The following is a 27,258-nucleotide window of genomic DNA, read 5'->3' as shown; positions in this document are numbered from 1 at the left end:
TCGAGCAGTTGCCGAGGTACATGGGGAAGCGGAGATGCCCACGTCCAATCAACCGCCACGCGTCAATCGAGGCTGCAGGCTTTTGGGGCACTCCAAACTTGGCCCTTGGCTTTGCCGTGAAGCCAAGCCCGAGTGCACCTTGGGCCCGGGGGCTACTGTCGGTGTTCTGGGAACGGGGGTCCCCAGACTGCCTGCGGCCCGCGGTGTGGCTGAGCCAGCAGGTCGTATGGCCCATCATCACCAACAAAGCATCCAAGACCCTCGCGAGGGTACAAGCCTCGCGAGGCGGACGACGCAAGGCCTCCTCTAGAGTAGCCTAGCTGGGCAGGCTCGCGAGGAGCGGAGATATCAAGGCGGGGAAAACCTCATGAGGCCCTCGTGACGTGAGCCATGACGCATGACACCAGGCGGGCGCCAGCGCGTGCAGCGTCCTTGTTTCCTCTTTGGTGCAAAGGAGGCCAGTGCAGGCGAAGAGTACCGAGGCATCATGCAAAATTTGCTATATTGGTGCAACGAGACCAAGACCAGGAGTGGAGCCCAAGACGGCGTCACCATAGAGCTTTTCCCAGGCGAAGACCACTTTTGTCAGGACAGCTTGTACTAGTTGTCCCCCTTCATATTGGCCCGCCATTGTTGGCTCCCTTCCCTCTCGATATTTGGAAAGAGGACCAGGGCCTAAATAAGTAGAGCTAGCCACCATAGTGGGTGACGAGCGGGGAGAAGATCATCATCTCATCTCACCTTAGCTCGATCCAACCCGATCGAGAGCCCTCACACAAGAACACCTCAACCTTAGGAGGCTGTTCTTCCCTTGTACTGTTCATCATTAGCCCTAGCGGCAATCCACCACCACCACACTGGAGTTGGGTATTACACCACAACGGTGGCCCGAACCAGTATAAACCTCGTGTCTTTCTGTGTTGCAAGTTCGTCAAGTTCGTCAGCGAGATCTTAGTGAGCTAGGAAGTAGATTGGTAGGAAGGAAAGACTTCGCGCACACCCTAGTGTTCGAACCTTAAGGGTTTGCCGGAACCCCACATCCGACACCACCGCATCGATCAGATCATTGACGCTACCACAGGACATGACTCACTATGTTTCCTCGACGGATACTCTGGATACCATCAAATCAAAATGAAGGAATCTGATCAAGCCGGAACATCATTCATTACCCCATACGGACCTTTTTGCTTCAATACTATGCCCTTCGGGCTGAAAAACACCGGCGCCACCTACCAACGCATGATTCAAACATGCCTGGAGAAACAAATCGGCAAAACGGTTGAAGCATATATGGATGACGTCGTCACCAAAACTAAGCACGTCGAGTCACTAGTAGACGACCTGCGTCTCGCATTCAACAACCTCCGTGCATATGACATCAGGCTCAATCCGGAAAAGTGTGTCTTCGGCGTTCCCGCTGGAAAACTACTGGGATTCATCGTTTCCAATAGAGGAATTGAGGCAAACCCAGCCAAAATTTGAGCTTTTTCACAATTGGCTACACCAACAGACCTTAAACAAGTCCAAAAACTAGCTGGATGCGTGGCAGCTTTAAGCCGCTTTATCTCCAGATTAGGAGAAAAAGCATTGCCACTATACTGCCTACTCCGACGCACCGACCACTTCGAGTGGACGAACGTGGCAACGGCCGGACTAGAAGAAATAAAATCTCTTTTAGCGAGCTACCCAATCCTGGCCGCGCTGAACATCGGCGAACCCATGTTATTATCCATCTCTGCAACACACCAGGTGGTGAGTGCGGTGCACATCGTCGAACGAGGGGAGGATGGACATAAATTGCCACTTCAAAAACCGGTATACTATGTACCCACTGTCCTCACAACATGCAAATCCCGGTACCCTCATTGCCAAAAGATAGCATATGTGGTCTTCATGGCACCCCGGAAGCTACGGCACTACTTCCAAGAGTGCTCGATCATGATGGCTTCCAAAGTACCACTCAATGACATAATAAACAACCGCGACGCTATAGGCCGGATTGCCAAGTAGGCCATTGAGCTCTTTCCATTTGATATCACATACAAACCAAGCCGAGCCATTAAATCCCAAGTATTGGCTGACTTCATCACCGAATTGACAGAGGCCGAACTCCCTAAAGAGTATGATACATATTCTAGCTAATTCATGCACTTCGATGGTTCTAAAATTCTGGCCGGTTTAGGAGCGGGCGTTGTCTTAATGTCCCCCACAGGAGACATAGTCCAATATTTACTCCAAATATTATACACAAACTCCAATAACGCAGCCGAATACGAGCCCTTATTGCACGGTCTTCAGATGGCTGTCTGTATGGGCATACAACGCCTGGAGGTGCACGAGGATTCAAACCTCGCAATATCCCAAATAAACAGAGACTTCGACGCGAAAGATCTGAATATGGCGGCTTATCGTAACGCTGTATTGAAAATATCATCACGGTTCGAGGGACACGATTTTCATCATGTGGCTCAAGAAAGTAATCAGGCGGCGGATGTCCTTGCTCGCATCACTACTAGGAAAAGGGCTATAGATGATATGGACATTAATGGCGCACCATGCATGTGGTGCGCCATTATTGACATATTATTAATGGCGCACCTGATGTGTGGTGCGCCATTAGCCGTTAGTAATGGTGCACCATGGGATAGTGCGCCATTACTAGTTGACATAGTAATGGCGCACCACATCCACCGTGCGCCATTAGTAGTTTTGAAAAAAAAATTAGTAATGGCGCACCAGTGGACAGTGCGCCATTACTAGTTAATGCCGCACCATGGGAAAGTGTGCCATTACTAGTTAAAACTAATAATGGCGCACTGTCCACTCGTGTGCCATTACTAACAATTTTTTTTATTTTTTTTCAAAACTACTAATGGCGCACTACACATCAGGTGCGCCATTAGTAACCCTGGTGCTAAATGCACCCCCCGGTGGACTGCCTTTTTCAGTTTAAAAAAATAAAAGAAAATGCTGGAAATGTCAAAAAAAAAGAAGAAAATAAGTTTCCCATGTGATATGTGGTCTAGTTGTGGGAAAATTTACAAATATGAATTTCGACTTTTTTTGCAAAATCTCTCTGGAAATTAGTAAAATGGGCATAACTTTTGCATACGAACTCGGATTAAAAAGATTTTTATATGAAAAATCATCTACTCGAAAAGTTACATCTGAATTGAACGGGGGAACCTTGTTCAACATCTTCAAAATCCCCAAACACCTAATAGAACGAAAGATAAGGGGCTTTTACGTTCTAGAGGGGGGGGGGAACGAAAAAAATTCAAACTTACTAGTGGCGCACCATTTGCTAGGTGCGCCACTTGTAACAGAAAAAAATTGTTTCAAAAAACATTTTTGGAATTTTTTTTCAAAATATGATACGTAATATGACCGGGAAGTTTGAAATATTTTTTCAAAATTTCATCACAGTCATGAACATGAACAAAGTCCTAGACATTAACAAGGTTTAATAGGATTGATATGATAGCTGGTGCTGGGGTTGGATAGAACTACGAAGTTAAGCGTGCTCAGGCTGGAGTAGTGTGAGGATGGGTGACCTTTCGGGCAGTTTGACCACAGAGTGCGATTTGACACGAGATTAAGCATATTGACCCGAGATTAAGCCATAGTTACTCGAGATTAAGAAAAAAACGAAAAAATATTGAATTTTTTTCTGAAATTTTTTTTGAAAAAATTTGTTAGTAATGGCGCACTTCTATGTGGTGCACCATTACTAAGCCAGATAGTAATGGCGCACCATGGGATATACTAATGGCGCACTGCATGGTGCGCCATTAGTATACCAGATACTAATGGCGCACCTGTGGTGCGCCATTAGTAAAAAAATTCTAATGGCGTGATGCTAGTGGCGCACCTGTAGTGCGCCATTAGTAGCCAAAACAGGTGCACCACTAGCAAGCCTTTTCCTAGTAGTGCATGGGCGCCAAGCATGACCCCGTGCCACCTAACATCTTTTTGGAAAGGCTCTTCAAGCCATCTGTGGTGTGGTAGGATGAGAGTGGCAACACTAGACCGGATCCGGTTATACCCCAAGAATCCGAACACAATATCGATATCATCGGGGGCTCCACCACCAAAACAACACCATCGGCCCATCTAATAATGGCAGTAATTTCACCATGGACCGAACCGTTCTTGGCCTACCTTAATAGGCGAGTGATACGTCTCCAACGTATCTATAATTTTTTATTGCTCCATGCTATATTATCTACTGTTTTGGACATTATTGGGCTTTATTATCCACTTTTATATTATTTTTGGGACTAACCTATTAACCAGAGGCCCAGTCCAGAATTGATGTTTTTTTGCCTATTTTAGGGTTTCGAAGAAAAGGAATATCAAACGGAGTCCAAACGGAATGAAACCTTCGGGAACGTGATTTTCTCAACGAACAAGACCCAGGAGACTTAGACCCTATGTCAAGAAACAAAAGAGGAGGCCATGAAGTAGGGGGCGCGCCTACCCCCCCAGGCGCGCCCTCCACCATCGTGGGCCCCCTGTTGCTCCACCGACGTACCGCTTCCTCCTATATATACCTACGTACCCCCAAACGATCAGATACGGAGCCAAAAACCTAATTCCACCACTGCAACTCTCTGTATCCACGAGATCCCATCTTGGGGCCAGTTCCGGAGCTCCACCAGAGGGGGCATCGATCACGGAGGGCTTCTACATCAACACCATGGCCCCTCCGATGATGTGTGAGTAGTTTACCTCAGACCTACGGGTCCATAGTTATTAGCTAGATGGCTTCATCTCTCTTTTTGGATCTCAATACAATGTTCTCCCCCTCTCTTGTGGAGAACTATTCAATGTGATCTTCTTTTTGCGGTGTGTTTGTTGAGACCAATGAATTGTGGGTTTATGATCAAGTCTATCTATGAACAATATTTGAATCTTCTCTGAATTCTTTTATGTATGATTGGTTATCTTTGCAAGTCTCTTCGAATTATCAGTTTGGTTTGGCCTACTAGATTGATCTTTCTTGCATTGGGAGAAGTGCTTAGCTTTGGGTTCAATCTTGCGGTGTCCTTTCCCAGTGACAGTAGGGGCAGCAAGGAACGTATTGTATTGTTTCCATCGAGGATAACAAGATGGGGTTTTCATCATATTGCATGAGTTTATCCCTCTACATCATGTCATCTTGCTTAAGGCGTTACTCTATTTTTAACTTAATACTCTAGATGCATGTTGGATAGCGGTCGATGAGTGGAGTAATAGTAGTAGATGCAGGCAGGAGTCGGTCTACTTGTCTCGGACATGATGCATATATACATGATCATACCTAGATATTCTCATAACTATGCTCAATTCTGTAAATTGCTCAACAGTTATTTGTTCACCCATCGTAGAATAGTTAAGCGCTCTCGACAGAAGGCACTAGTGAAACATATGGCCCCCCGGTCTATCTTTATCATATTAATCTCCTACTACTTAGTTATTTCCTTTTCTTTTTACTTTGCCTTTATTTTACTTTGCATCTTTATCACAAAAATACCAAAAATATTATCTTACCATATCTATCAGATCTCACTCTCGTAAGTGGCCTTGTAGGGATTGACAAACCCTATTCGCGTTGGTTGCGAGGATTTATTTGTTTTGTGCAGGTACGAGGGACTTGCGCGTAGCCTCCTACTGGGTTGATACCTTGGTTCTCAAAAACTGAGGGAAATACTTACGCTACTTTGCTGCATCATCCCTTCCTCTTCGGGGGAAACCAACGGAGTGCTCAAGAGGTAGCAGTGAGAGCTCCGTGAAGACCAGGACGAGGCTCGCTACATCGTTCGGCGCTCGAAATCCTACAAGGTTCATGAAGGAGGGCTCTACAAGAAGAGTGCTACAGGAATACTTCAAAGATGTATCTCCGAAGAAGAAGGACATCAGCTCCTTGCCAAAATCCATGCTGGTCTTGGCGGTCACCATGCCGCAGCCCGGGCTCTTGTAAGCAAGGCATACCGTACCGGTTTCTTGTGGCCGACGGCACGAGCAGATGCACAGGACCTTGTCCAAGGTTGTGTGGGATGCCAGCTTTTCGCCAATTAAAGCCATATGCCGCCTACCGCCTTACAAACAATCCCCATTACCTGGCCTTTCGCGGTCTGGGGGCTTGATATGGTCGGACCCCTCAAAGGGGGAAGCCATAAGAAAAAATATCTGCTGGTCATGGTAGATAAATTCACTAAGTGGATAGAGGCCAAGCTAGTTAAAATGGCCGAAGCGGGACCAGTGATAGACTATATATCCGGTGTCGTACACTGTTATGGTGTCCCACACAGCATCATCACCGATAACGCTCCAATTTTATAGCTGACGAAGTGAAAAATGGTGTTCTAACCTGGGCATCAAGCTCGATTATGCCTCCGTCTATCACCCCCAAACAAACGATCAAGTGGAACGAGCTAATGGTCTTATCATGAGTGGCATTATGCCTAGACTGGTATGATCTTTAAAAGAGTCAAACAAACACCGGGTCAAGGAGCTCGACTTCGTACTCTAGGGGCTGTGGACCATGCCCAATCGCAGTATCAGTTACACACCATTTTTCAAGGTGTATGACGCAGAAGCTGTTTTGCGCTGTGACATTATTCATGACTCACCTCGAGTGTGCATGTAAGAAGAGAGAGAAGCCGAGCTAGATCGGCAGGACAATCTTGATGCCCTGGAGGAGGAGCACGATGTTGCAAAAGCCCGTTCTGCATTCTATCAACAACAAGCTCGCAGATACCAAAGCAGAGAGTTGCGGGCCAAGACTTACAATGTTGCTGAACTCATTCTACTCTTGCCAAAAAATAAAAAGGGAAAACTCAAGCCCAAGTAGGAAGGTCCCTCCATTATACATGAAGTTCTCACTCGAGGTGCGTACCTTCTGTGTGACGCATTAGATAATTGCTTAGAGTCGAACCCGTGGAGTGCCGCCAGACTCCCAAGATTCTACGCCTAGAGCCGGACTCATTGTTCGTTTTCTTTGTCTCCTCTTTTCATTTTCTCTCTCTTTAAATATTTTTCTTTAGCTTTATAGCTCTTGTGCGGCTAGAACGCACACTTATGAGGTACACATCCTTAAATGTATACGTCCATAACACCTGGGGGCTTCTTTTACAGCAGCTCATTATCATTTTCCGAGCATCAAGCTTGCCACATATATGTCCTTTTCTCATATATACCTTTTCTTCGCCATGATATGAACCTTTATGACTTAAGTTTTTGCCAAGCTGGGTTGCCTGGCTCCTGTGCTTATGCCCTACGTTCCTGTTAGTTCGGCTAGAGCACCTCTACAATTGTTACAGCTGGGTCATCCGGACTTGTACCTTAGACTGGGTGAATCCGAAAGCTAGCATTCTTAAGGGAATAATCGGTCGGCGAACAAAAGACGTTTTACCCTCGTTGCACTATGAACCCCCAGATATTATGTATACTATGATTTTTTTCGAATCATAGTGTGGGCATGCATACTAACGCATGTTCACCCAGGGAAAGGAACCCTTAATAGAACTATTCTCTCTGGAAGATGTTTCTTACAATCAATAAGTAATATAACATAGCTAGCCGATACAAATTGTCTGATCAAGCAACTATGACCCCTATGCCTGGTTTCCACGCATGCCCTGGTATTTATTGCTGGTCTGGTATTCAGAAACACTCCCCACCTTCTGGTCCGGAGGTCGAAGCGAAAAGGTCTGCCATGACAATCGATTTGAAATTTGTCTAGGGACAAGATTTTCAATTGAAGTACATAGTCACATGGACTCAAAAACTTCTTCCTTTATACCGTCTGACCCCCGAGGTCCGACCCGGGCCATATGATTCTGATCAAGTCCGGTATACCGTGTTTTCACCATGGTCCAGGCCTCTTGTGCGCCTTCCCGGCAAGCAGATATCTTCCATAATCTAATGTGGCTCCGAGCTCCCTTGAACAGCTTCACAAGCTCCTCCATACTTCCTGGAGGGAATGCAGATGGCCGTAAAGCCTTGGCAATGCTCCGCATCGTTTGCCGGTCTCGCTCATACACTTTGTACAGCTCTTGTAACAAATTTCCTTGGAAGCTGGATGCCTCTTCTTCGGGCCACCCAGTCAAAATACCTACAAGAATAAACTTATCAGATGTCGCCTCAACGAACTGTATGACAATAAGTTGAAAGGCATACTGAATATGTCGCATCGCAGCTTTTTGTTCTCCTTTATAGCGTTCGCTAGTTGGCCCGCACATCCTTCAGCTCTTCGCCGAGCTGGGTATTGGCGTCCTGCAGCTTGTTCTTTTCGTCTCTGGTCCATGTCAGTACACATTGACCAGCGGCCTCTTGCCTTTCGGCATGTTCCTTCTCCGCTTGTGCGGCCTTTAGCTTCTCTTCCATTTGAGCCAACGAGCTTGCCATCGTATAATACAACAATGTTTATTCGTATAAACACGACTGGCACATGATTACATTTTTCGGATAGAAGGGAACCTCACCAGTCGGTGCCTCCTTAAACTTCCCAAGTTCGGCGTTAATAGCAGTTAGCTGGGTCCGACACTGTTCCAGCTACTGAGATAGCGTGTTGTTCTTCTCCATGAGTACATGATTATACAATGATCCTTAAATCAGCTGTTTCAACAGCTTCAACTCTCGGGGGCTACTGGTATGTGGTTCTCACTCTACATGATTATACAATGATACTTAACTGAGTACATGATTAAGTCTCAGGGGCTACTGGTATGTGATCCTTAACTGAGTACATGATTATACAATGATACTTACCCGCATATCTTTCAAATATTGGTCTGTGGCTCTGGCAAGCCCATCCCGAGCAGCTCAGATGTATGCACCAGACGAGCTGAAGGCATTGAATGCCTCTTCAGTAAAGCTAGGGTCGCGAAGAGCGGCCCTCCGTCGTCGATGATTCATGGCGCTCTCTACTTCAGAGTTTGTGACAGACGCATCATCTTAATCCTATAAAGGAGGACAATCCGGCGTCACTCCTGTATTAGCCCCCGCCCTACAGGCAGGGTCTGGAACCTGATTGGTAGAGGCGCGACAGGCAGGATCCCGGGACATAGTCCGACAAACACTCTTCCTAATGAAACACAGCAGACAATGTCACAGTTTGATGTGACTGCCAGGGGCGTATTCGAATCCATGCCTCTTTGATGAAGACTCGGTCGTGTTGTCATCTGCCTTCCTCTTCGAAGACCCGCCCGGCGCAGGCACCGCTCTCTTATGAGATAGTGCGGTTGGTGAGGCATAACAAGGAAGCTCTTTTGGAGGAGATGCTCCCTGGGCACTTATGTGGGAAGAAGGCAGGAGACCAGGGTAATCGGCTACAATGGCCAGTTCTATGCCATCGTAGCTCGCCTGATAGAAGACCCCCTCCTTAAGCTCTCCAAATATATTCGGATCCTCCTCAAATCCAGAATCTAGGTCCCGAATATGATTCTTCGGCTGCGGAGCAGGGCTATAGATCCCCGTGGTGGCCTTCCGCCATTCTTCTTAAAGATGCACTAAAAAAAAGACACATCCGTGACATTTTGGGCTGACCGAATTTTTTTCTGTCATTAATATGACACTTCTATGACTATAATTGTGACAAAACCCGATATCATCATAGATGTGGTGGGCTCCTACTTCTATGACAAAAAATCATGATAGAAAATGGGCTTTTAATCCTGGGCAGGCCGGAGACGCAGCTGCATGACATTCTTTGGGCCGTCCATGACGGAAAAAACCATGGTAGAAGAGAGGGCGAGGAAAATTTCGGGGAGTTCCCAGTTACGGTGGGAGGTCGGGGGCCGAGCGATGCACGTTTCTCTCATACACGTACGAGCGTGTGTGCGAGGCGTTGGCTCTAACTGAACCCGAGCGAGGCGTTGGGCTCAAACTGAACCCGAGAGATTGCACTGCAGGCTACACGTTACTGAACCCGAGCGATCGATCGATGGCTGTTAACTGAACCTGATCGAGCAATTCCTTCGCTACTGCTGCTAACTAAAGCCGATCGATGCTGCCTCTGGGAGGAACAGTGAGTGTTGTGGGGGGTTTGGATGAACAGTGAGCGGTGGCATTGCCTCTGGATGAACAGGATCCCGTGGTGTGGTGGAGGGCTGGATGAACAGTAGATGGTGGAGGGGTGCCCGTGGAGGGGTGGTTGAACAGGACCCCGTGGTGTGGAGGGCTGGATGAACAGTAGACTGTGGAGGGGTGCCCGTGGAGGGGTGGTTGAACAGTAGTCGGTGGAGTAGCACGCGGTGGAGGCTGGATGAATAGGAGCCCGTGGAGGCTGGAGGAGGTCGACGGTGGATATGAGCAGTATCCCGTGGAGTCCCATTTTGCGGTACGTCACACCCCTCCAGATGAACAGGACCCCCGTTTCGACCGTAGCGCTCCAACACAAGTCCGTTTCGTCCGTTTTGCAGTACGCCACACCCCTCCCGATCAACAGGACCCCCGTTTCGACCATAGGAGGTCCGTTTCTCATCTGTTTTGCGGTACGCCACACCCCTCCCGATGAACAGGACCCCCGTTTCGACCGTAGGAGGTCCGTTTCCTCCGTTTTGCGGTACGCCAGACCCCTCCCGATCAAAAGGACCCCGTTCTGAACGTAGGAGATCTGTTTCTTCCGTTGTGCGGTACGCTAGGCCATGTTTCCATCGCGTGTTCCGTCCAAGCCCTCCCGATGAACACAACCACGCATTCCGTTCCGAACAGCCAGTTGGCTCCCACGCATTATGTTGCCTCCCGATGAACACAACGCATTCCGTTGCCTCCGAATGAACACGACGCATTCCGTTGCCTCCCCATGAACACGAGGACGATGCTCTTTCTCCGTTCCGACCCAGCCATGTACACGATCCCTGGCCGTACGTATGCGCGAGTAGGCGTTCGAGACCCCGCCCGTATGTACACATACATGGCCTTATTTTCTTTCTTGCACCCTAGACGTTGTACGTACGTGTACATGCTACATGCGCGCCTCTACTACGACATGTACGCGCCTCTACTACGACACGTGCACGCCTCTACATCCACCAGTATATATGTACATACATGTTTGAGACCAGAATGACAACGCTACGTACGCTTCGACCAGGTGGGTCCCGACAGTCAGGCACTTCCTTGCCTGCGAAGATGTAGCTGGTGGGTCCCAGCAGTCGGGGGGGTGAATCGTTTTTTGCCTGGACGCACTTCCTTGCGTGCGAAGATGTAGCTGGTGAGTCCCAGCTGTCAGGGGCAAATGCTTTTTTCGCGAAATACGGTGTCCCGTCCGTTGGGTCCCTGCTGTCAGGTGGAGGAATAATTATTTTGCACATAATAAGGAGGCATTTCCTTGCTGCGGCCGTGGATCCAGCTGTCAGCCTCTCCACGTATAGTCCACGTCCGATGGAAGCCGTTCCTTGACCACGTTGACCACGCCGCGCCGAGAGCACCAGGGCAATGGACGACGGCGAGGCCAAGGAAGGGGACGACGCAGAGCCGGTGAAGACGCGGCAGTGGATGCCCACGCGTAGAGGAGTACGAGGGTTCACTGGTTCGCTGCGGTGTGAGGTTGCCGTCGCACAGAATAACATGGGGTGTGGGTGAGTAGTGGGATGGCCTGGCCAGCGGTGGGAGTAGTAGGGGGCGGTGAGGCCTCCGCCACATCGCAGCCGGCCACGGGAGGCAGGAGCACGAGGCATGACCGGCGCTGGTTTGGGCGGCTGGAGCAAGAAGACCAGAGGTTGAAGAAGCACTACGGTCGTTGGATGAACATCATACAGTCACAAGAGCTAGAATCGTGCATATTGACTAAGTTCACAAAGCCCTTCGTCCCCTTCAACTTAGTAGGCCCATACGTCAGCCTGCCACTATACTGGGTCCCAGCTAACAGGGGGAGTATTCATTTTTTTGTGCGTAATGAGGAGGTACTTCCTTGCGTGCGAAGATATAGCTAGTGGGTCCAAGCTGTCAGCGGCGGTAATGTTTTTTTCGCGAAATACAGAGGCCCTTTCGGTGGGTCCCTTATGTCAGGTGGATGAATCATTATTTTGCGTGTAATAAGGAGGCATTTCCTTGCGTGCGGCCGTGGATCCAGCTGTCGGCCTCTCCACGTACAGTCCACTTCAGATGCATGTCGATCATTAACCACGTTGACCAGGCCGCGCCAAGAGCACCAGGGCGGTGGACGACGGCGAGGCCTAGGAAGGGAACGACACGGAGGCAGGGAAGACTCAGCAGTTGTTTCCCACATGGAGGGGAGTACGACTATACGAGGGTTTACTGGTTCGTCTGCCGTCACCGGAGAATAACAGCAGGTGTGGGTGAGTAGAGGGATGGCTAGGCCAGCGATGGGAGTACGGTGGGGCGGTGAGGCCTGCGCGGTAGCACAGCCGGCCGCGGGGAGGAGGGAGCAGGTAGTTCCGCCGGTGCTTGTTTGAGCGGCTGGAGAAGGAAGAGCAGAGATTGAAGAAGCACGACGGTCGTTCGATTGACATCCAACAGTCACTGCTTGTGCGTCAACCTTTTTTTAGGAAAGCCTCAAATCTATGGAAAACAGCATACAACCCACCTGCCATTATTTCTAATAATCTACAGCCCATTTGCTAATTCTTATGGTTTTTTTGGAGCCCATCTTCTTTTTGTTAGCATTACAACCCCTATTGTGGCCACGGTTAAAAAATTATACGAAATTTTGCATATTTCGGTGCGGTCCGAACTGTTTTTAATCCCGAAATTTCGACTCACATTCAAACTGATTTGAAATATAAACTTATATCAATATAAAATCCAACAAATTCTCCACGCATAAAAATTAATGTAATTTAAAATCTCGAAATGAAAAAAAAAGATATTTGAAACTAATTGCCGGTTTGATGTGTTTTGAAAATGTACAGCCCATTTCTCATTACTGATGGTCCATTTTCTCGGCCAGTCGAATGAAAGCTCTCCTTGTCTTGAAAGATTTGCAGCCCAACAGGCCTGACAAAGCTACTTACTTGGCAAATCACAAAAGGCTGGGTTGTGGCCGTGGACCCAGCTGTCAGCCTCTCCATGTACGGTACTCTTCCGATGGAAGTTGTTCCTTGACCATGTTGACCACGCCACGCTGAGAGCACCACGGCGGTGGACGACGGCGAGGCCTAGGAATGGTGCGACGCGGAGCCGGGGAAGACACAGCAGTTGAAGCCCACATGGAGAGGAGTACGAGGGTTCACTGGTTCGGCTGCGGTGTGAGGCTGCCGTCGCCGCAGGGCCTGGCCAGCGGTGGGAATAGTAGGGGGCGGTGAGGCCTCCGCGACACCACAGCCGGCCACGGGAGCTAGGAGCATCCGGCACGACCGGCGCTGCTTTAGGCGGCTGGAGCAAGAAGACCAGAGGTTGAAGAAGCACTACGGCCGTTGGATGGACATCGTACGATCACCGGAGCTAGAATCGTTCATATTGACTAAGTTGACAAAGCCCTCCGTCCCCGTTAACTTAGTAGGCCCACAAGTCAGCCTCCCACAATGGTGGGTCCCAGCTAGCAGGGGGGTATTCATTTTTTTGTGCGTAATAAGGAGGCACTTCTTGCGTGCCAAGATATAGCCGGTGGGTCCGACATGTCAGCGGGGGGAATGTTTTTTCATGAAATACAGAGGCCCTTCAAGTGGGTCCCAGCTGTCAGGTGGAGGAATCATTATTTTGTGCATACAGTCCACAGCCGATGGATGTCGTTCGTTGACCATGTTGACCAGGCCACGCCAAGAGCACCATGGCGGTGGACGACGGCGAGGCCTAGGAAGGGAACGACACGGAGCCGGGTAAGACTCGGCAATGGTTGCTGTCGTGGTTTTGTCACGGCAGATGTCCTAGAGAAAGGACTTAGTCGTGAGGCCATCGCAACGGGTTAGCTCGAAGGGGTTAAAGCGGACACAGGGACGCAAGATGGTTTATACTAGTTCGGCCCCTTCGATGAAGGTAAAAGCCTATGTCTAGTTGTGATGGAATTGATGGGGTTTCGGTGACTAGGGAGCAAAACAAGCTTCGCCTAAGTCTCGAGTTGTTGTCTGTTCTCCTAAACCGCCGCCGGGTCGTCCCCTTATATACATGGGTGACGCACGTCGGTTCATAGAGTCCTAACACTGGTTCATATTCGTATCCGGGTTGGTCTCTCCTTATTCCTATCTTACAATATAAGTTTACATACAGATGCCGGTTTACGGCTACAAGTCTTAAACCGACTACGGGCCTCAGGCCCTCATCTATCTTCTTGGGCTTAACAGTCTTGAGTTACTGATGAAGTTAACCCGGCCCACATAGGCCAGTTTATGCCTAGTAGTAATATCCCTAACATTAGGCCCCAGATTGATTTGAACGGGTTCATGTCAATCCTTAGCAAAATCTTCATCTTCAACATCTTCTCGTAGTTGCTGAACCGCCATGATGTCATCCTCTCCAGTTTCTGTAAGCCGAGGTGACGTCATCTCTCATAAAGAAAACATCCATGATATCTCCTTGTTTAATAAACTCATAACAACCGAGGCGACAACTCCGCTTCCGAAATTTTTGGTTCCTGGATTCACGCGCCTGACACATGTCTTTTTGCCTTATAAATAGGGCCGAAGGGTCATTTCTTTTATCCCCTTCGTGCCCTTCCTCTTCGTCTTCCTCGCGTCGCCAGTCTTAGAGCTCCGCCGCCGTCGTCGTCTTTTGCATCGACCTTGGCCGCTGCATCAACCTGAGCGCACCAGAAAACTACGGCGACCTATCGCATCTTCCTCAGCTCTGGTAGGTCTTCTGCTCTTCTCAACATAGATCTGTTCTAGGGTTTCGTGTTCTTGCTGCGTTCATCACCTGTTCATGTTCATATGCTAGCTCCTAGATGCATCTCTGAACCCCTTCTCTGTGTAGTGATAACTTTTAGTATCCGCCTTTAGTTTCATGCCTAAAACCATAGATCTCACATATATTTCTGCCCATTGATTCAATACTGTTCTGCTTTGAGCTTTTGAATATTTTCCTTCTTTTCTGAACTTGCTTCAGATCCACCGTTGTAGAGAAATCTTGTGAAATCTATTTCTGTACACTTAACCATCCGCAATCTCAACTGTTTCAATGCTTAGATCCGGCGGTTTAACTTGGTGTAGAAAAAAATTAACAAACCGGTATATACCATTAGTCCCCTTGTTGAACCACCGGATGCTGTCGCTTCGTAAAACTCTGGTTTAGATAGAGTTGTCTCTGTTTAACACTGTACATACCAGTGTACTTTAATCAATGCATTCTTGAACCGGAATCACCTATCTTGTAGATTTTATCATGGCCAAGCAAGTATATGAGTACAACTGGGTTCCTTCTTGCGTCATAGAGACTCAACTGGACAATTTAGTCCTGATCGGCGCTTTAAGCAGCAAAAACACCATCCATTAGAGGGTCCCTGGCAAAGAATGCCCTCCCACACCTCAAGAAGGAGAGGTCGTCGTTTTCGTAGATCACATAGCACGGGGCTTTAATCCGCCCGGTTCTAAATTTTACCGGGACGTTTGAGCCAATTTTCAACTCCGCCCACAAGACACTGGCCCCAACTCTGTTACAAACATATGTCACTTCCAAGTGCTCTGTGAGGTGTTCTTTCAAGAGGAGCCCACAGTTGAGTTGTTCATAGACTGCTTCCATCTACACCGCCGCACTAAGTTTACTAACGGTTCCAATACGGAATTGGGTGGTGTGGCGATTCAGAAAAGGAAAGAGGTCACATACCCTCACGCCAAACTGCACAGCCACCCCAAAGAGTGGAATCAAACATGGTTCTATTGCAAAGACACCTCCCCTGCTGATGAAAATCCCTTGCCTGGCTTTCGTCCGGAGTGGCTTAGCAATACACACCCCTTTCTGCAAAGGTTGACTGCCAAGGAGAGAAGTAAATACGCTCCTCAACTATCCAAGCTCAGAGCCTTCATGGCCAACGGTTTAACAGGGGTTGATCTCGCTCGCTGTTGGATATCGTGGAGCATACTGCCCCTTAGTCAGCGCTCCAGTTTGATGTGCGAGTATACAGGCAGTGTTGATGACCCACTGCGACATGTTAACATCTAGCTCACCGACGAAGAAGTCACAGAGGTTGTGAATAAAATGCTGAATGAACCGGAACACATCTGTGCTCGAACCGGCCTGCTTCCCTTCTGTGCCACCAACAAACCGCCAGCTGTAAGAGTTTGATTTTTCTTTTTACTGAACCTGTCATTGATATATCTGGCCATTGTTTAATATCAATATCTGTTTAAACAGGGCGATGATCCGTTTTGGAGCAAGAAGCTTCCACAGGAGAAGCCAGAAAAAACAGACAAACCGGAAAGACCAACCCGGCCAAAGACTAAAGTCGTGAAGCGGCCTGCTCATAAGAAGAAAACCACTGCATCTTCTGATCCGGCCGCTGATGATGATGTGGATAATCCGGACCTTGAGGTAGAGCTTGACTCACTTGGCTTATTTTTCACACGCCTTATTGATGATGATATTTGTCGGGATGATGCCGAAGCCAGCCATGCTGATGCTGCAGAGGTAATTACTCTCTCTTCCGATTCAAACCCTTTGCCTTCGCTAAAAATCCGTCAGGCAAACCGGAAGGTTAAATTTTCTCATCCTCTTGCTTACTTGGATCCCAAATTTCTTATGAAGACCCAACAACACGAAGCTCGCCGCACAACCCAGCACAGCGGCCAGGTAGTTACCTCCGCCGGTTTACCGAATAGTCCGGTTCGGAAACGCCGTTCAGAGGTCTCTAATTTGCTTGTCAGTGCTTGTCCTAAAGCGGTCTGTTTTTGTCAACCTCTTAATCCATGTGACTCCGATTATCAGGTTTACTTAGCTGCCACCGCTCAAAACGGTGCTTGGGTAAGCTATACTTATCATAATATTTCTGGTACATCACTTTTGGAACATATGCTGTATTTGACTTTGTTATTCCTTTCAGGGCCAAGCCTAGGCCGAGCCAGAAGGCTCGCCTGGATAAAGCGGCCGAGGAGGACGCCGTCCCTGAACTGGGTAAAACACCAGATCTTGAAGCGGCTATTCATGAAGATATACCCAATGAACCACCATAGCAAGATGACGATTTTATTGCTGAAGAAAGGCCTATTGACACCTCAGGCCCTGTCGACCAGCCCACAAGCCCCATCCGGTTTGGGAGATCCACCAGTCCATCCCAGCCTGCTGACAAACTGACTGCGCCATTTCAAACCGGTGATGCTAAGGATGATGAAGTTGTAATTACTGGCATTGGACGTACAGAGCCCAGCAATCCTGTTGTCTTATCCAAGCATACCGCCAAAGAAGAACTTGCTGCCATGGGCAAAGGCAAGTGGAATGTTGACTTGGCTTCCTATGCTGCTCTCAATGCCCAAGATCTTCATTCTGGCTACCTGAACCGTCTGTATACCAGCCGTGATTATGAAGCTGGTCTGGTGAATATGATGAAAGAGAAATTTGAGGTAACCTCCATGTGCTTTTTCCTGCTTGGATATTTCAATCTTGTTAATTCTCCTAGCCCCCAACGGCCGGTTTAGAATCTTCATTCAAACCGGGACTTGCTAATATAAATCTCAATGCTTCGGAATTCGCTGATGTAGCCCCCAAGGGCCGGTTCAACTTAGCGTAGTTAAACCAGGACTTTAAGTAATTGTCATCTTTATTCGAGCAAATAGCCATTAGCCCCCAAGTGCCAAGTTGAATACTTGTATTGATCTTGGGACTTTAGAAACTATTGAAAGATTAAGATCAAATATACATTAGCCCCCAAGGGCCAAGTGCATAACTTTTTGTGTGGTTGGTACTTTAATTGTTGTACTGCTTTCGGAATCATATAACTGTCTGTATGCAGGCTGAGCTGAAGACAAAAGAAAACCAAGTCGTCGATCTCCAAGAAAATCTGAAATCCCAACATGCTAAAACATCCAAAGCAAAAGAAGAGTTGACCAGCGCTTTAAGCGTCATGGAACATCTTTGGTAAGAATTTCAAGAAAGAACGGGCGGACTGGGTCACTGAGAAGGCCGCTTTAACAAAGCAAGTTGAAAATGCCGAAGCCGCACTTAAACCGGTGGTAGATGAACTGACCAGCGTAAAGCGTTAAGTCCATGCTATGACTGCCGCTATCTTTGGTAAGCTTTCTTGATTTCTGTAATAACTCGGCCTTCTTATGATGTGTCCGGTGAATCCTTTGCAACGTTTGTAGGGACACACATTGATCACTTGGGGTCAGATGTGCAGAAGAAGTTGAAAGTTGCCTATACACTGATAGAGCAATTATATATTGGCGCGCAACGGATCATCTCAACTGCGCCCCATAACAACCTGGCGCCCACCTTGCTCCAAGACACCCTGAAAAGATTGTCTATGTTTCCTGCCCAGGTTGAAGAGCTGAAAAAATCTACTGCTCGAACCGGTGCTATCAATGCCTTAATCCGGGCAAAAGCGTGGGTGCCAAATTTTGATCCTACTGAAGCAGCTCAAGGCTACCCCCACTTGAAAGAAGATGGTTCAGAGTTCAACGAGGTGGACCTGAGAGTGCTAAATCGGGAGGTGCACCCTCTAGCTTGTCAATTGGTGGAAGAGGCAGACTTGTCTCATTATCAGGCCCAATATGACAACCAGAACAAACGAGTGGCTGCACCAATTCCTGAAGCGGAGAATCTAATCCCTCCAATCCGTAAGCATACTTATGCTCCTGATATTGAACCGTTGTTGTTGATCCATGATGAAGTTGTCTTTCAAGCCTTAATGGGAATCGACTGGACAATTGTTGATTTCCAGCCACTAGGTAGGGAAGCAGAAGCTGAAGTGGCGCAGGATGACCCGCAACCATCAGACCAAGGCGGCGACCAAGCTTGAACCGGAGGCCAGTTTAAACTGCCTCTCTTTTATATTCCGCCGAGAAAACAATGATCTTATTTGGGCACCATGTTGCCTTGTAATAGGATAGCCAACACTCTTGCTTTTAAGATGCCTTCGTGCATAGCTACTGGTACTTACACTTCTTTTGAATGATCAAAACCTTCAATCTATTTTTCCTGCAATCATAAATTCTTAAACTGCCAAGGCGGTTGTACCGCCAGCCGGATTATGATTTTTATATATATGCAATGAAATTGAGGTACATGATCGAATCTTGTGATACAAAATACCTGCCTTTGTTGGGCATGAAGTTGGAGTTTCCAATCTTGAAACGGAGGTATATAAACCTATACTGTCGAAGGAGAAAGTAGCTCCTGTGTATGTAATGCCGGTTTACCATATAAACCGTGCCGGGTTATGATAAACACCGTGTTATTTCAAGATGTGAATAGAAAATCAAACCGAGCAAATAGTCTCCGGATTAAAAATGGATCGTATGCCGTCAATTGACAGTTGAACCTGTTTAAAACTTTGTCGGTTTAAAAACGCAACAAACATAAAGAAATATGTATCAAGGAAAATTTTCCAAGCAAAGGCAATGATAAAACCATTTGCAAAAAGAGGCTTATATGAGCCGATCAGATGGCGTTACCATGGTCGGACACGACCAAGCCCCCGATAGGTGTGGCTATGGTTCAAGTCAGCCAAGTCCCCAAATGAAACCGTGGCATTATGCCGATCAAAAGGCGTGGCAATGATTCGGGTTCAACCAAGCCCCCAAGTGATTTTGTGGCCTTAGGCCGATCAAGAGGCATGACTGGTTCAGACTTGACCATGTCCCCAAGTGATTTGGTGGCTTTTGCCTATCAAAAGGTGTCGCATTGGTTCAGATACGACCAAGCCCCCGAATGATATTATAAAAACTTCAAGGGGTAAACCGAAGGTCGCTTTAAGATAGAACAACTCCATGTAACCACACATGATGTAAAAGAACAGATACCCCGCTTTACCTGAGGTTCTGGTTTGTTATATTAATCATAATATATACATCGTCATAATATGTACATAAGTAGAGCCAATGGCTCAGGTATAGTAAGGCCGAAGATCAGCTATGTTCCACGGCCTGTTGGTCTCCTCCTGTTATGTACGTGAGTCTTTATGCTCTCGAATATCAACCAAATAGTATGACCCGTTGTGCAGATTCTTGCTGACCATGAAAGGTCCCGCCCAAGGTGGGGATAACTTATGCATATCAGTCTGATCTTGGATGAGCCGAAGCACCAAATCTCCCTCTTGAAAGGTTCTGGTTCTAACTCGGCGACTGTGATAACGACGAAGATCCTGTTGGTAAATCGCCGAGCGGGCAGCTGCTATGTCATGCTCTTCATCCAACCGGTCCAAAGCGTCTTGCCGTGCTGTCTCGTTGTCCGCTTCAACATAAGCCGCCACATGAGGTGAATCATGACGGATATCACTAGGGAGAACCGCCTCCGCTCCATAGACCATGAAGAATGGTGTGTATCCTGTTGATCTGTTGGGTGTGGTATTGATGCTCCTTAACACAGATGGTAACTCTTCTACCCAACAACCTGGTGTTCTCTGCAAAGGAACCATAAGCCGGGGCTTGATGCCTCTCAAGACCTCTTGATTAGCCCTTTCTGCTTGACCATTGGACTGTGGGTGCGCTACGGATGAAACGTCAAGCCGGATGTGCTCACGTTCGCAGAACTCCTTCATGGCACCTTTGGACTAATTGGTACCATTGTCTATGATGATACTGTGTGGAAAGCCAAATCGGAAAATCACTTTTTTGATGAACTGAACCACCGTGGCCGCATCACACTTGCTAACAGGTTCTGCCTCCACCCACTTTGTAAACTTATCAACCGCCACCAGGAGGTGGGTCTTCTTATCCTTGGACCGTTTGAAAGGCCCAACCATATCCAACCCCCAAGTTGCAAACGGCCAAGTGATTGGAATCATTCTCAATTCTTGAGCCGACACATGAGCACGTCTTGAAAACTTTTGGCAACCGTCACATCGTCTGACCAGATCCTCCGCATCAGCATGAGCAGTGAACCAATAGAAGCCATGGCGGAACGCTTTAGCCACCAAAGATTTTGAACCAGCGTGGTGACCACAATCTCCTTCGTGGATCTCACACAAAATTTCACAGCCTTCTTCAGGAGGCACACAGTGTTGAAACGCCCCCGACACACTGCAATGATGCAACTCGCCATTGACAATAGTCATGGACTTGGATCACCGGATTATCTGTCGGGCCAGAGTCTCATCCTCTGGTAACTCTCCTCGGTTCATGTACACAAGGTAAGGAAGCGTCCAATCCGGAATAACATGAAGAGCTGCCACCAATTGAGCCTCCGGATCAGGAATAGCCAAATCCGCTTCACCAGGGAGCTTAACCGACGGGTTGTGAATCACATCGAGGAAAACATTGGGCGGGACCGGTTTGCGTTGAGAACCCAGCCGGCTTAAAGCGTCCACCGCTTCATTCTTCCGTAGGTCCACATGGTCCACCTAATAGCCTTTTAAGTGACCTGCAACAGTATCCACCTCATGACGATATGCTGCCATGAGTGGGTCCTTGGAATCCCAAGTGCCAGACACCTGCTGAGCCACAAGGTCTGAGTCACCGAAGCACTTAACTCGACTTAGATTTATCACTTTAGCCATCCGGAGATCGTGGAGCAAGGCTTCATACTCAGCTACATTGTTAGTACAAGGGAACATTAGGCGGAGAACATAACAGAACTTATCACCTCGTGGGGAAGTTAATACGACACCAGCCCCCGAGCCCTCCAATTGCCTAGATCCGTCAAAATGGATGGTCCAATATGTGTGATCCGGTTTGTCTTCAGGTGCTTGCAGTTCCGTCCAATCATTGATGAAATCAACAAGTGCTTGAGACTTAACGGTCGTCCGTGGCACGTACTTTAACCCGTGCGGCCCAAGCTCTATAGCCCACTTGGCAATCCGGCCAGTTGCTTCCCGGTTCTGGATGATATCGCCCAAGGGAGCAGAACTGACTACCGTAATGGGGTGCCCTTGGAAGTATTGTTTAAGCTTCCGACTTGCCATAAAAACACCATATACCAGCTTCTGCCAATGCGGATACCTTTGCTTGGACTCAATAACTACCTCGCTGATATAATAGACCGGACGTTGAACCGGATGCTCCTTGCCTGCCTCTTTTCGCTCCACCACAATAGCCACACTGACCGCATGAGCATTAGCAACAACATATAGCAGCAATGGCTCCTTGTCAATGGGAGCGGCGAGCACAGGCGGATTGGCCAATTGCCGCTTTAAGTCCTCAAATGCCTTATCAGCAGCAGAACTCCAGACGAATTGATCTATCTTCTTCAACATCTGATACAAAGGGATTGCCTTCTCACCAAGGCGGCTGATAAAACCGGCTCAACGCGGCAATCCTGCCTGCCAGGTGTTGAACATCATTGATACACTTTGGTTTAGCCAGGGAGGTGATGGCTGTGATCTTCTCCAGATTCGCCTCGATTCCCCTGTTGGACACCAGAAAACCCAATAACTTGCCTGCCGGTACACCAAAGACACACTTGGCCAGATTAAGCATCATCTTGTACATCCTCAGGTTATCAAAAGTTTCCTTCAAGTCGTCAACCAGAGTCTCCTTCTCTCTTGACTTAACCACAATATCATCCACGTAAGCATGTACATTGCGGCCAATCTGCTTGTGAAGAGAATTTTGTACACACCGTTGATAAGTTGCCTGCGCACTCTGGTGGGTTTCGTTGTAATTTCAAAAATTTCCTACGCACACGCAAGATCATGGTGATGCATAGCAACGAGGGGAGAGTGTGATCTACGTACCCTTTGTAGATCCACAACGGAAGCGTTTGGTTGATGTAGTCGTACGTCTTCACGATCCGACCGATCCAAGCACCGTTACTCCGGCACCTCCGAGTTCTTGGCACACGTTCAGCTCGATGATGGTCCCCGGGCTCCGATCCAGCAAAGCGTCGGGGAGGAGTTCCGTCAGCACGACGGCGTGGTGACGATCTTGATGTTCTATCGTCGCAGGGCTTCGCCTAAGCACCGCTACAATATGACCGAGGTGGAATATGGTGGAGGGGGGCACCGCACACGGCTAAGGAACGATCACGAAGATCAACTTGTGTGTCTATGGGGTGCCCCCTGCCCCCGTATATAAAGGAGTGGAGGAGGGGAGGGTCGGCCCTCTCTATGGCGCGCCCTAGGGGAGTCCTACTCCCACCGGGAGTAGGATTCCCCCTTTCCTAGTCCAACTAGGAGTCCTTCCATGTATTAGGAGTAGGAGTCAAGGCAAGGGAAAAAAGGAGAGATCGAAAGAGGGGGTGCAGCCCTTCCCCCTAGTCTAATTCGGACAAGGCCTTGGGGGGGCACCCAACCTCTCCTATCTCGTTCCCCTAAAGCCCAATAAGGCCCATATACTCCCCGGCGAATTCTCGTAACTCTCCGGTACTCCGAAAAATACTCGGATCACTCGGAACCTTTCCGATGTCCGAATATAGTCGTCCAATATATCGATTCTTACGTCTCGACCATTTCGAGACTCCTCGTCATGTCCCCGATCTCATCTGGGACTCCGAACTCCTTCGGTACATCAAAACTGATAAACTCATAATATAACTGTCATCCAAACCTTAAGCATGCGGACCCTACGGTTCGAGAACAATGTAGACAAGACCGAGACACGTCTCTGGTCAATAACCAATAGCGGGACCTGGATGCCCATATTGGCTCCTACATATTCTACGAAGATCTTTATCGGTCAGACCGCATAACAACATACGTTGTTCCCTTTGTCATCGGTATGTTACTTGCCCGAGATTCGATCGTCGGTATCCAATACCTAGTTCAATCTCGTTACCGGCAAGTCTCTTTACTCGTTCTATAATACATCATCCCGCAACTAACTCATTAGTTGCAATGCTTGCAAGGCTTAAGTGATGTGCATTACCGAGAGGTCCCAGAGATACCTCTCCGACAATCGGAGTGACAAATCCTAATCTCGAAATACGCCAACCCAACATCTACCTTTGGAGACACCTGTAATGCTCCTTTATAATCACCCAGTTACGTTGTGACTTTTGGTAGCACCCAAAGCGTTCCTCCGGCAAACGGTAGTTGCATAATCTCATAGTCATAGGAACATGTATAAGTCATGAAGAAAGCAATAGCAACATACTAAACGATCGGGTGCTAAGCTAATGGAATGGGTCATGTCAATCAGATCATTCAACTAATGATGTGATCCCGTTAATCAAATAACAACTCTTTGTCTATGGTTAGGAAACATAACCATCTTTGATTAACGAGCTAGTCAAGTAGAAGCATACTAGTGACACTCTGTTTGTCTATGTATTCACACATGTATTATGTTTCCGGTTAATACAATTATAGCATGAATAATAAACATTTATCATGAAATAAGGAAATAAATAATAACTCTATTATTGCCTCTAGGGCATATTTCCTTCAGTCTCCCACTTGCACTAGAGTCAATAATCTAGTTCACATCGCCATGTGATTTAACAGCAATAGTTCACATCACCATGTGATTAACACCCATAGTTCACATCGATATGTGATCAACACCCAAAGGGTTTACTAGAGTCAGTAATCTAGTTCACATCGCTATGTGATTAACACCCAAAGAGTACTAAGGTGTGATCATGTTTTGCTTGTGAGATAATTTTAGTCAACGGGTCTGTCACATTCAGATCCGTAAGTATTTTGCGAATTTCTATGTCAACAATTCTCTGCACGGAGCTACTCTAGCTTATTGCTCCCACTTTCAAAATGTATCTAGATCGAGACTTAGAGTCATCCATATCTGTGTCAAAACTTGCATCGACGTAAATTTTTACGACGAACCTTTTTGTCACCTCCATAATTGAGAAATATTTCCTTATTCCACTGAGGATAATTTTGACTGCTATCTGGTGATCTACTCTTAGATCATTATTGTATTCCCTTTCTTAACAAAGTGTAGGGTATACAACAGATCTGGTACACAGCATGGCATACTTTATAGAACCTATGACTGAGGCATAGGGAATGACTTTCATTCTCTTTCTATCTTCTGTCGTGGTCGGGCTTTGAGTCTTACTCAACTTCACACCTTGTAACACAGGCAAGAAACTTTTTCTTTGACTGTTCCATTTTGAACTACTTCAAAATCTTGTCAAGGTATGTACTCATTGAAAAACTTATCAAGCGTCTTGATCTATCTTTATAGATCTTGATACTCAATATGTAAGCAGCTTTACCGAGGTCTTTTTTTGAAAAACTCCTTTCAAACACTCCTTTATGCTTTGCAGAATAATTCTACATTATTTCCGATCAACAATATGTCATACACATATACTTATCAGAAATGATGTAGTGCTCCCACTCACTTTCTTGTAAATACAGGATTCACCGCAAGTCTGTATAAAACTATATGCTTTGATCAACTTATCAAAGCGTATATTCCAACTCCGAGATTCTTGCACCAGTCCATAGATGGATCGCTGGAGCTTGCTTATTTAGTTAACACCTTTAGGATCGACAAAACCTTCTAGTTGCATCATATACAACTCTTCTTTAGTAAATCCATTAAGGAATGGAGTTTTGTTTATCCATTTCCCAGATTTCATAAAATGCGGCAATTGCTAACATGATTCGGACAGACTTAAGCATAGATACGAGTGAGAAAATCTCATCGTAGTCAACACCTTGAACTTGTCGAAAACCTTTTTGCGACAATTCTAGCTTTGTAGATAGTAACACTACTATCAGCGTCCGTCTTCCTCTTGAAGATCCATTTATTTTCTATGGCTCACCGATGATCGGGCAAATCCATCAAAGTCCATACTTTGTTCTCATACATGGATCATATCTCAGATTTCATGGCCTCAAACCATTTCGCGGAATCTGGGCTCATCATCGCTTCCTCATAGTTCGCAAGTTCGTCATGGTCTAGTAACATGACTTCCAGAACAGGATTACCGTACCACTCTCGTGCGGATCTCACTCTGGTTTACCTACGAGATTTGGTAGTAACTTGATCTGAAGTTACATGATCATCATCATTAGCTTCCTCACTGATTGGTGTAGTAGTCACAGGAACAGATTTCTGTGATGAACTACTTTCCAATAAGGGAGCAGGTACAGTTACCTCATCAAGTTCTACTTTCCTCCCACTCACTTTTTTCGAGAGAAACTCCTTCTCTAGAAAGTTTCCGAATTTAGCAACAAAAGAATTGCCTTCGGTCTTGTGATAGAAGGTGTATCCAATAGTTTCTTTTGGATATCCTATGAAGACACATTTCTCCGATTTGGGTTCGTGCTTATCAGGTTGAAGCTTTTTCACATAAGCATCGCAGCCCCAAACTTTCAGAAACGACAACTTTGGTTTCTAGCCAAACCATAGTTCATAAGGCGTCGTCTCAACGGATTTTGATGGTGCCCTATTTAACGTCAATGCAGCTGTCTCTAATGCATAACCCCAAAACGATAGTGGTAAATCGGCAAGAGACATCATAGATTGCACCATATCTAATAAAGTACGGTTACGATGTTCGAACACACCATTACACTGTGGTGTTCCAGGTGGTGTGAGTAGTGAAACTATTTCACATTGTTTTTATTGAAGACCAAACTCGTAACTCAAATATTTGTCTCCGCGATCAGATCGTAGAAACTTTGTTTTCTTGTCACGATGATTTTCCACTTCACTCTGAAATTCTTTGAACTTTTCAAATGTTTCAGACTTATGTTTCATCAAGTAGATATACCCATATCTGCTCAAATCATCTATGAAGTTCAGAAAATAATGATACTCGCCGTGAGCCTTAACACTCATCGGACCGCATACATCAGTATGTATTATTTCCAATAAGTCAGTTGCTTGCTCTGGAGAACGGAGTCTTAGTCATCTTGCCCATGAGTCATGGTTCGCAAGCATCAAGTGATTCATAATCAAGTGATTCCAAAATCCCATCAGCATGGAGTTTCTTCATGCACTTTACACCAATATGACCTAAACGGCAGTGCTACAAATAAGTTGCACTATCATTATTAACTTTGCATCTTTTGGTTTCAATATTATGATTATGTGTATCACTACGATCGAGATCCAACAAACTATTTTCATTGGGTGTGTAACCATATAAGGTTTTATTCATGTAAACAGAACAACAATTTATTCTCTTACTTAAATGAATAACCGTATTACAATAAACATGATCAAATCATATTCATGCTCAACGCAAACACCAAATAACACTTATTCAGGTTCAACACTAATCCTGAAAGTATAGGGAGTGTGCGATGATGATCATATCAATCTTGGAACCACTTCCAACACACATCGTCACTTCACCCTTAACTAGTCT

This window comes from Triticum dicoccoides, chromosome 3A, assembly GCF_002162155.2.
Source record: "Triticum dicoccoides isolate Atlit2015 ecotype Zavitan chromosome 3A, WEW_v2.0, whole genome shotgun sequence".
NCBI lineage: Eukaryota > Viridiplantae > Streptophyta > Magnoliopsida > Poales > Poaceae > Triticum > Triticum dicoccoides.
Note: the sequence above shows the minus strand (reverse complement) of the source record.